Source organism: Podarcis gaigeae (assembly GCF_964106915.1).
Source record: "Podarcis gaigeae genome assembly, chromosome: 6".
Classification (NCBI taxonomy): domain Eukaryota; kingdom Metazoa; phylum Chordata; class Lepidosauria; order Squamata; family Lacertidae; genus Podarcis; species Podarcis gaigeae.
In genome coordinates, this window is record NC_139682.1 from 28,858,801 (window position 1) to 28,870,674 (window position 11,874).

The following is an 11,874-nucleotide window of genomic DNA, read 5'->3' on the forward strand; positions in this document are numbered from 1 at the left end:
AAATGCTTTGCTAACACTTCAAATATAGAAATGGATGAGCACCAGGTTTCAATAGCTAATATGCTTACATTATGGATTTCAGCAATAAAATGCTTAGCTAAGGAAGCATAGCTTGATGGATGTCTCAGATAGACCAGCGGAACAAGGCCAGATACTTGTGTATTTCAAGGAAGGATGAAGTAATGTTCTTGTCTGGGACAGATAGCAAAGAACTAGGTGAAAGCACTTTGCCAAGAGACTAATGGGGCGTTTGGGAACCAGTCAGAAAGAGACATGCAAAGTTGGATGGAGATAAGGACAGGGGATAAAAGGCTATGGCTGGTAAGGTACAAGAAGTTGAGATTTCTGCCCATAATGGTGATAAATGAGTAATAATGACCACATAAAGATGTATGTAGGATCAAATGCAACAACTGCTGTGCCATCATAAGTATTGGGTTGGAATTGTACCAGCACTACTGGATTTCATGCCAGCAATGTTACGAGTGCAGCAAATGACCCATCTGCCACATGCAGCACAGGATTTTTGCATAAGCTGATGTCAAAAGCTGAATGTGGGCAAACCAAGGGCAGGACTCAGAATGCCTTGTTTATGTGCCTCTCATTGGGCCTTTGCTGATTATCAAAGACACAGCTAGGATGGTTCTACCTGCTATGTGCAAAATTAAAGTGATCTTGCTTTAGTTGAACTCCACCTGTTGTACAGCAACATAGGTCTAGCCAGGGTGCCAGAACAGCTGAATCAGTGGAAGCAAATTGTAGCAGAGTTTTTAAACTTGCAAGTTCAAGGCAGCTCACTGGTTACACAGATCCACAGGATCTGGGTGTTCAACAATTGTACTTTAAGTAAATCTCAGAGAATTTGCTTTTCTTTCTCTGACTGAATCATTGTTAGTTGCTCTCTGTGTTACAGAGTGATGACTGGTGTTGCCAGTCTCATGCTATGGAATACTCTTCCAGCAAAGATTCAGCAGGCATCCCCCATTTTGACTTTTAGGCATCTCTTAAAGACCTTTTTATGCCAGAAAGCCTATGCCGTTGTTTAAAATTTTCTTGTGCAGCCAGTGATTTAAATCAATCAGTCATTTTATTTACAGATAGGTAGCCGTGTTGGTCTGCCATAGTCAAAACATAAAAAATTCCTTCCAGTAGCACCTTAAAGACCAACTAAGTCAGTTCTTGGTATGAGCTTTTGTGTGCATGCACACTTCTTCAGATACTGTGTGCATGCACACGAAAGCTCATACCAAGAACTGACTTAGTTGGTCTTTAAGGTGCTACTGGAAGGAATTTTTTTTGTTTAGTCATTTTATTTGTAAGCCACCTTTCCAAAGTCAAACCATGCTCAAGGCAGCTTACAACATATGAAAAAATCACACAACTGCAAACATAGCAAAAGTCGTAAGTCATAAGCAACAAACAAAACATCAAAAAGTACACATCCAAACAGAACAATTTACACATAAATCCTAAGATCCTATTTATATCTATAGACAGATCTATATCTAGATATATAAAAATAGCAGCAACAGCAACACCCCCAATAAAACCCCCCTAAACTATACCTCACCTTTGTTCTGAATTGCTTTTAATGGTTTTTAATGTGTTTTTTCTTGCTGTACACTGCCCTGATATTTTATGAGATGGTAGCATATACTATAAAAGCAAATAAAGCAAGTAAGAGTTAGTCCTGAAGCCCAAGACCCCTGAAGTGATCATGATGACTTTCCTTGTGTTCAAACAACCTTGTTATCAGGCCTCTCAAAAGTAATAAAAGCAGACCCTGTATAATGACTGTGTTAAAAATTTAGGCCACAGCAAGGGTGCAGTCAGACATGGGGATTATTGTGTTAAGATTTCCTGGCTATAATGCCAGTGCTTCTGTCCCAGTTTCTAACATTCCTTACTTGTTGAGTTATGGAACAGTGGCTTTTTGATCCGTTTACCACCTTGATTCTATGTCATGCTTAATTTCATTTACACCAGTGGGCATGGCGTGATAGAACAACATACATCATTGGGCACGGCATGCTGTCACCATTTATGCACATGTGTGCTTCTTTCCCCCAATGACTCACCCATGAAAATGGCGGGAAAGAACTGTATGCTGGAATACCACCCCAGTTTTTGTCAAATGAACAAGTGGTGATATGATCCATGAAAGTGGGGAAATTATAGCGCATAACTGCAGTTTTCCAGGTTAATGGGGTTGCAAACAGATTTTTCCCCTCAAAGCAATTAACATGACAGTGAGCTATTGTTTCGTTTATTATTACATCATGTATTTTTGTTTTTATACTGTAAACCACACTGAGATCCTCGAAAGAAGGGTGATATATAAGTAATAAATAAATAATAAAAGATTCTGCCAGGTTTTTTACGTCATGTAAAAGGTAACATAAAGCATGATAATTGTCAGATGAAGAAAAGCTGGGGAAACAGAATAAAGTACTGTCTGAATACAACCTAAGACATCACTGCTGTCACCTGTCAGTGAACAAAACTTCACAGAACCGTAGCAATTTATGTCTCAGAAAGATTCTGACAATCATTCACTAACATCCTGTTCTGAAGAAAAATCATAATTATCCAAACTCAACTAGCAGAGGGGAAGACGAGGGAACAACCCACACAACACAAGGCCTCATTTGGACCCCTTGTTAGTTTGGACACCATGGCTCAAGAATTGTACTGAATCCTTCTGCCCCTAGTCTCAATCTGTAAGACAGAAGTGGGGAACTGGAAGGCCAGATTCTGACCTCCCTCAACCCCCACAGGCTACTTTCATGTGTAGGTAGGGCTGCCTATCTGTCAATCATGACACCAGGTGAAAGCAAACTGTTTGAGGGTAAAGACACAGGACTTTCCAGGAGCTGATGATCAGCAGGGCCTGAAAAACCCGTTTTCAGCCAGGAGCCATGCCTTCATCTAGGAGAGATGGGCAAGAAACCTTGTGTTTCTGCCCCAAAAATCTATCTGTGACAAAGCACTCCAGGTGAACACTTGAAACGTCTTGAGGGGACCACCTGGCCATTCAACTTCATGCTCAAAGGATGCACCTTGTCCCCCTTCCCAAAGGCAAAACAACAGCAACAGCAATCCTACTAGAGCAGTATTGCAATGGATGAGCTGCTCATTGTATGATGCAGATTCCATTTTAAGCACTTTTTAATTGTCATTACTAAAAACAAAGAGAAGAGTCAACATATTTCCAATAAAGGGTAGAACAGGCATCTAGCATAAGTGCTTCTGGTATAGATGAGCCATGGGGAACCTGCACTCCTCCAACTATTTCTGGACTCTCCTCACCCCTGAACACTGGGAAGCATCTGGTTTCCTATCCTCAATATAAAGCATTCTGTCTCATGACACAGGGGGAGACTTGACAACCTATTGTGCTATCAAACTTGGTAGAATGTATTTAAAGTCAATAATTTATAGCTTGGTTTGTGCATGGCACGGCACACACAGAACAGTTCTAACATGACTGCTCAGAGGTCTGCCCCACTGATTGCAATGAGAATTATTCCCAGGTAGGGATAGGATTAGTCTTAGGCATCAGGCAGATTCTTCTTTGTTTATCCTGGCATTTTAACCTATACAAACCGACTATTTTGAAAGATCTTCTCCAATGCATTTATTATTATTATTATTATTGTGTGTTATTGTACTAACGTGCGTGTGAATAAGCAAAAGCAATGGGCCAAATCTTCCACTTCTGCCGCAAAAAAAAACTTCTTAGCCCCGTATGATATGCCCTAGGTTAGAGGTGTGGAACCTCCAGACCAGAGGCCTAATCAGGCCCCCAAGACCTGCCCATTTGGCCCATGAGGACATTTTTGGCCTGCCCTACACCTGACATCAAAGCTGGCATTATGCCTTCACTTGTGGCCCTGTGGCATCCCAAAGGGCAAGAAGGCCTGCTTTTTATTTAGTTCAATGCCTCTCTCTTCTCAAGGGTTTCCGAGGGCTAGGCGAGGTCAACAGCTAAAGATACAACATGCACATGCCCTGCAAAAATGTAACCATCTGCAAAACCATAGCTGCTTAATGTCAACCTAAGCAGGAGTTTTAGTGTTTTTGAAAAGCCTTATCAACTATGATTCCTATATAGGGAAAAGGCAGTTCCTTCCTCTAGAAGGCAGAGATACTAGATTTAAATCTAGTAAGCCATACCTTTAAGTGTGGCTTCTTACATGCTCATGACTTGACAGCTACAACATCAAGTGACAGGTTGCTTGTACGAGACAGCCATCCCAGCACAAACATCACAGAGTAGAGATTGCACGTTGTTGAATCTCAAACACTGTATGGAGGCGATTGATGCACTGAAGTGAGAGTCCCTGGATGATAAGAAGCCACATGATGATGAGCTATCATATGATGCCTCTGCAGGTATGAATCAGCTCTTATCCGATTCAGTTTTAAAATGAATGACACTACATGCTACCATGGCTGATTAAGACAGTGATTTCAGGACAGTCTGTGGCACTCAAATCATTTAGTAGACTACAAATGGACTACAGCAAGAAGCAGTTTTGCATAAATGGGGAGGAAAAAAACTTCTACAAACCCATTTATGTTTTGGCTTATGTGAATTAGTGTGTATCACCCATGCCTGCTCATGAAGCAGTCAAGTGTAAAAGTAAATCCACATTCCTCAATTTATTAAGGCTCCCGAATACTTAGAAGTTACTCATTATCTCTTTCACCACAATCATCTGTAATCTAGTCTTTTGTAAAGCAGCCAGAATGCAGTTTCTGCAAGATAGCCTTCTTCATCCTGGTGCCTTCCAGATGTTTTAGACTCCAGCTCCCATCAGCCTCCATGGTTTTGCTGTCAATTGTAGTCCAAAATATCTAGAGAGTCAGAGGCTGGGGAACGCTGCCTTCACCAAGTACAAACCTGATCTTCTAATTAAAATATATAATTCAGACTTGAAACCTTAGATATCACAATTCACCTGAAAGTGTGAGAGCATTAAATGCATGGAAGAAAGAAAACAGCTAGAGCAAACTACCCCACTCAGCAGCAGTGTATTCTTATGCAACAGAGAGATCAACTTAATCATAGATGACAACTTCTGAAAACCTTTGCTTTGAATTCATCCCTGGAATTTTTCTAGGCCAGCTTGAAAACAAAAGCTTTGTCTTCTTAAAATGCAATAGCCTCGGGCATCTTTGCAAAAATAAAAAAGTGACATATCTCAGGTCTGGGGGAAAAAGTCTGTGCCTGTTGCCTTTCAGCATCCCTCTAAAAGCTTCTCTCTACAATTTAGCTAGATTCAGATTATCCAGATCAGCATGAATTCTACAGATTAACCTACTCCTATAAATATAGGTATGAAAAGTGTAGGTTTAGGATTACATTTTAACTACCTCATTACAGCTTTATGGGTTGGAAGAAAATCGCTCGTTATTAACCCAAGACACTTTTGCCTAGCAAATTTTTATGAATTTAGAGAGCATTTGCTGTGGCAATATATGTGAATGTTACATCTATTCAGCTCATTATTTCAGACTTTGCTCTCCCCTCCCCTCCTGTGCTTGCTTATATTGCACTCTTTCCCTAACTATATTCTCCCCAACCTATCCACACACTATTTTCTAATGCATGTCCAACAAAACTGTGTCCTGTGGACATGCAACCTGTATTTAAAGCATGAAATAAAACATCTCTTGAGTTTCTTTCCAAGTTGTGGAATAAGCTCCTGCACATGTCAGCTTATTTCTTGAGCTTGGAAATGGAGACCTTTGACTTTAGTGACCAACAGTGTTTGCTGAAAGAACCCTATAGATCTTGCTTTTACCATTTAATTAATGATGGAACCAATGAAATACGTTCTACCAAAGAATAGCAAACAAGAAAAGGCATAGAATTACAAACTTTGCTCCTCCCTGTCTCCCCCTATATGCAAAATTAATGATTATATGTTGACAGGTCTCTTAACCATGATTGATGCTAATCAAGATGGTTCCATACCATCTTGATCAGGATTTAAAAATCACCATTAACTATGGGCTAAGGGATAAGTTTAGGTTTAATCTCAGATAAGCCACTCTCTCCATCCCACCCTCTCTTTGCATGTTGTAGCTGAATGAAATTCTGCCTCTCAGGGAAGCTACTGTGATTTTACACCCAGAAGCCATTTCATCTTACAGTCTCAATTTAGTTGCTGGTCTGGAATTTCCAAACACAATAATCATCATGGGATACAGATCAAAATGTTCTGGTTCCATTATTGAATCACTTGCAAACTGGCCAGTTAAAAGCATCCTTGCTGGCAATGCTTGTGTCTTTCTCTGAACAGCTAAAACTGTCCAGTTTCTCTTTCAAATAAATGATCTCCATCAACAACACTGATCTTCCCTTCATGTTCTGCAAAGCAGAAGGCCTGTAGCTAAGGTTTTAGCTAATGAATACACCCACCCACACTCCACTATGGGAGTATGTCCTCATCCTCTGTTGTGTCTAGGGATGCCCACACATTACATTCAACAAGTGTGACCTCTGTACTTGTGCGCTTAACAGCTGAGCTGTATCAATCAAACCTTTATTGCATTAGCATACAGCCATAGCAAGATAAGACAAAAATGCTAGAGACAAGCAACCAAACAAAATTCAAAGCGATATTACTGGCGTTATGACATTTAAATTACCCTAAGACAATAATGTAAAGATTTAGTTGCCAGCGCCGGAAATCTAAAGTGCAGATGTATATAAAGCATATAATGGCCCCCCAAAAAGGCTCGGCACATTAGGTTAAAAGGTAATAAAAAGAATTCAAACAGGTCCAGGTCTAGGACACACTACCCAGTCAGAGTAGCCCTGAGTTTCAAAGCCTGCACTATAAAGATTGCCACCCCACGTGAAATTTGGGGATTTGCGTCCACAAGGAGCGATTTCAAACAGTCTTCCTTAGATGTGATGGTGGACGGGATCAAGAGGAGGAGCTTAGTTCTTATTAGCTCATAAATAGGGCAGTAGAAAAAGAAATGTATGAAGTCCTCTACTTCATTCATTGTGCATGGACATAGACGCTGAGTAATAGGGGTCTTAGAGTAAATCCCCTGCAAGAAGCTGAGCTGTATAAATGTGTACACAGAAATGCCTGTGTACGTGTAGAGACAGTTTGTATCCATGCTCAGTGTTAATGTGTGACTAACCTCTCATTCTCTAGTTCCTTTCCCTAACCCTCACCATCCAACCCAAGTGTTTCCCTCTCCATCTTACCATCTTTTTCCCCTTTCATCCCTGAACATCCCCCTCTCTGACGCATTTGCTATTGGTGGCAAGTCTTTCCGACCATGAGAACAATGCAACATAAAACACTCCTCCCCAACCCCTGCCTTGTTATCTGCCTTTGCTAAGGCAACAGTCCTCATAAGGCTCCCCCTTCCTTGTTTTGCCGTTCCCTTGAAATCCATCTACAACTTTTATCTTGACATTCAGAGCCCACATATATCCTCCAATGGGGTTCAGTTGGGCAGCAGAGGAATATTAGTCTAAGGTATGTGCCTCAATGCCTTACATTCTAACTAAGCCCGATTTTTCTCTTCAACAAAAACATCTATAAATATGAATAATACCACTGACAAGCCACTATTGAGAGTGGGTAGCTTTTAAGAGACTCTAAAGAGCTCTACTCCTGCTCCATTACTGTGATGTTGTCTAGATTTTTCTCACATAGCCTGAACTCCTTTGCCAGGGAAGTTATTTCCCTCACAGTTCTTTTTTAAAAAATAAAAATGAAGCAATAGCACGAAAACCCTGCCATGTAAGATTTTAGTTCTGTGTATCCTGCTTCTCTACAGCCACAATGGGCATGTTCCAGCCAGTTATGAAGATTGAAATCCTACTGATTGCTGTATGTATTTACCTCTCCCCACACTGGAATGAACAAATCTCAAAACTGCTAAACTTTTGATTGGATTGAGTCCAATGGGTGTTGCATTTCATTGTCTTATTACAAAAGTCCTGTACATGATGCTCTTTTAAAGGGGGAGGGAACCCCAACCCCTGTTCTTAGAAACTGTCCCCACAAAAAAGCAGGCACAACTCATCTGAGAAAGGTAAATGCAACACAACAGTGAAATCAATACTTTAAAAACAGAAAGCCACCATTCCGAAATATCCTCTACGCAGCCCAACCTGCAAACCAGTTAAGCTGAAGTTTAGGGATTTAGCTCCAATGAATTGGTTTTTAGCACGTAAGCCTGGCCCTGGAGCTGTTTATTCTACACTGATTGCAATGCCACACTTGATGAATCTGACATATTTAGAAATGGATGCATAAGCTCACTACCTGCCTTTCACGGCTTATTTGGTTCAAGAGATCACGCCAACGATGCCCTGAATTTGCTTCTCATCTCCAGCCCCCAACCCCTGCAATACTACCCCCTTCCTGGATGTTCTCAGCATATTCGTGGGTCTTCAAATGGCACATACATTAAAAGGAAAGTTGCTTTAGGAAACGGCATGTTTGATAACTATACATTTTCAATTGCACATCCAAGGATGCTTAATACAACCTGTTCAGGAAAAGTACTTGCAGAAACAGGAGCCTTTGCCAAGATGGGACAGCATTTAAGGTCAATTAAAAGGTGATCATGTTGCTAGGAGGAGCAGAGGTGTTGATTAATGTACTGAGAAGTATTTGTATGATCACTTGTAGTGCATTTAAATTCTACGTGTTTCTTTTGTGTGTGTTTCTAAGTCACCTTGAGGCATTTTGTGTAAAGTTTTTAGTAAGTAAATAAATAACTAAGGTTTGGGAGCTGAATAGCAACCCTGAATTGTTCACATCTCTAAGGGGCAGTAGTGCTGCACTAGCTCAGCTGGTTGAGAGACGTATTAAACAGAGCTCATGTAATCTTTACATGTCTAAACAGTACTCCATTCTGAAGTGAAGATCAAGTGTGCTACTGCTGGGGTGTTGGGTTTGACTGCGAAATCTAGATCCAAATAACCTGCAAAGTTCAGTGCAAGGCTCCGGGCAAATTCACTACTTCACAAGGCTGTTGCAAGACTAAAATAATTATTTTGAGCTCCTTTACGGAAGGGTGTAATAAATGTTCTAGATATGTCAGATTACTCACAACAGCAAACCTTCCAGTGGAGCCAAAGTTTCTAAGCACTGAATGGAGGCATTTTGCTTTGGGGAAAAAACAAGCGTGGAGTCGTTTTGTATTTTTTAAGAGCTCAGATTTGACTGCTCGCCATCCTATATAATGCATGTCTCTGAACTGCTGAAATCAGTAAGAAGTGAGTTTCTAGGAAGCAATATGACATTCCCACACTGATAGGCCAGTGCAGAAACTACGACGACGTTTGATTTAGATGTGAGAGGGCAAGGTTCAAATCCCAGCTCAGTTCATTGCACAGCCTTGGGCAAGTCACTAACTCTCAGCTGCACCATCTCGAAACCCAGTGAAGGTTTCTAAAGAGGATTGAGGATAAAGGGAACTGCAGTGCACTTGTGTACTGAAATGCACTTTTAAAATAGTACTAAGCATGCACAAATGTTTCCTGCTGAAAGAAACCTAAGCAACATAGCAGGATATGTGGAGGGGCAACAGCTCAGTGAAAGAACACGTGTGTGGCATGCAGAAAGTCACATGTACTGCCAGTTAAAAGACCAGGTCACAAGTGATGGAAGAGGGCAGCCTAGAACAGATCATACTGGGCCAGATGGACAAGTAATCTGACCTAGTATACAGTGGCTTCTGATGTTCTTATGATAAAACATGTGTTAAACTTATATTGCCACGTTAGCTCTTGACTGTTATCCCTTATATATACATATCTGACAGTGACCCAGAGATCAGATCATTAAGAGACTATTCCAGCCACACTGGCACAAGACCAAGCTTAGGAAATTATCCATCCACCTAGCTCAGTATTGTTTACACTGGCTGGCAGCAGATCCACAGACTACAAGCAGAGGTCTCTCCCATTCCTGCCTGGAGATGCCAGCAACTGAACCTGGGACCTTCTGCATGCAGGACATGCTCTAGCACAAATCTGGAAATCGCCCTTTATGAAGAAAACTTAATCGATTGCATTTAAAAAATTGAGTAAGGAGGGAGATTCCCCCCCCCCCCCCGGCCGCCCCCTGCACAACAGTGATCTACAAATAACATTTGCAATGCAACCATCAACAAACCTGTCAGTTACCATAGACAGAACACTGGTCATATAATTTATGTCATAAAGAAGCCAACACACGGACATCAAATACACTTCACTGGGGAGGGGTTGACAACATATATTTGGACTGTTTTTATTTATTATTACCATTATTATGAATTTTGGTGCTTCTCCAATAGAGAAAGGGATTTGACCTATACTTTGGGTTCTCATAGATTCAGAAAACTTTTTTTCCTTTCCAAGCACCTGGCTATCTGTTGGCACAGTAGCACCTCTGGTCTCTTTGCCCCTTCCAGACGCTCCGTGGGGCTTAAAACAGGTGGAGGGTATTGACGTAGTACAAAACGTATTTGAAATCCAATTGGGAAGGAACCATTTTTAAAAGAAAAAGGAAAAAAGATTTCATTTCTGACAGGCATGTCCAATTCCTTTATAAAACAAAACAAAAGAAAAAAGTCCAAGAAAGTGGTATATCATTCAGCAGACACAAGAACTATACCCTTTTTTGTAATAACGAAGAAAGGGGGAGAAAACACTTAAAAGTTCAAAGACCAAAGAAAGAAAACCACGCACATTAGGCAAACATTTGAAGAAAGGGGGGGAAAGGAAAATGGGTGGTTTTTTTTAGGTTGCAAAAACCAGAACTAATTGTTGTAAAGGAAAAAACAGAAGGGGGGTTAAGCAAAAGGAAAAAAATAGTTTAGGGCTAGGGGGTATAGGAAAGAGAGCCAAAAAAGGGTAAAAACAGCTGCTAGACCTCACACTGCAAGGAAAACAAACGAATAACAACAACCAAGAACAAAACAGGTAGTGTCTCTTTTTAAAAAAAGAAAAAAAGAAAACCACAACCAAAAAGTAATTCATTATTCATCTTACGTTGTCAATTTGAAAAGAACAAAAGGGGGGAAAGCAGTTGGAGGAGGAAGAGAAGAAGAAGCGGGGGAAATACTCACCAAGCAAGAAAATACTCAGAAGTAAAAATGTCAAAGAAGGAGTGAGTGAGAGACAGGGAAGGAGGAAAGAGTGAGAGAGCCACCAGCACAGACAGAGTAATAGCCCAGAAGCAGCAGCCCGAGCTACCGCCGGGTTCCCGAGCCAGCGCCTAACGCCAACTCTACCGAGCTGCGAGCAAACTGGCAGAGCTTAGAGTCCGAGCGCTAAGAGTCCTTCCACCAGAACGCACCATTGCGACGACCGAAGGGGGGGAAGGAAGCGATCACAACTCGAGAAGCCTCCCGGCTTATGCGCCCGAGAGCGCGCCAGGCAGCTACCCCTTAAAGGTTCTCGAAGGCAGGCAAGGGGGATTTGCTGGAAAAGCCGAGCGCTGCCGAGCAGAGCTGGAGGGAAAGGCTGAGGCTCCGGTTCCCCCCCACTCACTCCGGTGTTTTTGGAAAAGTCCGCTCCTGGAGGTAGCGGGCTGGGAGGAGGGAAGCGAGAGGTGGAGAATCGCTTCTAATCGGCGCTTGACTGTTCTTAGGGATGTGATCCCCTTAACGAAGCGGTGCAGGCATCGTTCCGACGATCCTGGCTGGGTCCTCCTTTGCTGGGGGTGGGTGGATCTTCGCCAGACGTGGGTCTTGGTGGTGGCAGGCGGGGCCGGGTGCCTGACAAGCAGGATGGATGAGATTGATTCTGTGCAGTAGACAGCTGAAGGCAGCAAATAAAGGGAGCTGTTGCAGAGACGGGCAACCTGTGGCCCTCCAGATGTTGTGGGACCACAACTC

The 11,874-nt window shown here is 41.9% G+C and overlaps 1 protein-coding gene across 3 annotated transcripts in view; it reads right to left on the bottom strand.

Annotated features, from left to right (window-relative positions):
• The window catches only part of RALY (RALY heterogeneous nuclear ribonucleoprotein), a 197,009-nt gene extending 185,313 nt beyond the window's left edge, over window positions 1-11,696 (bottom strand). The window contains exon 1 of one of the 3 annotated variants that reach the window (XM_083746340.1): window positions 11,334-11,696. The gene's annotated coding sequence lies outside the window, so the exon portion shown is untranslated. Of the gene's footprint in view, window positions 1-10,297; window positions 10,771-11,103 lie in introns of those variants that run through there. The other 2 variants (XM_083746339.1, XM_083746342.1) reach the window with 2 other exon arrangements.
• Window positions 11,697-11,874: the final 178 nt, after the last annotated feature.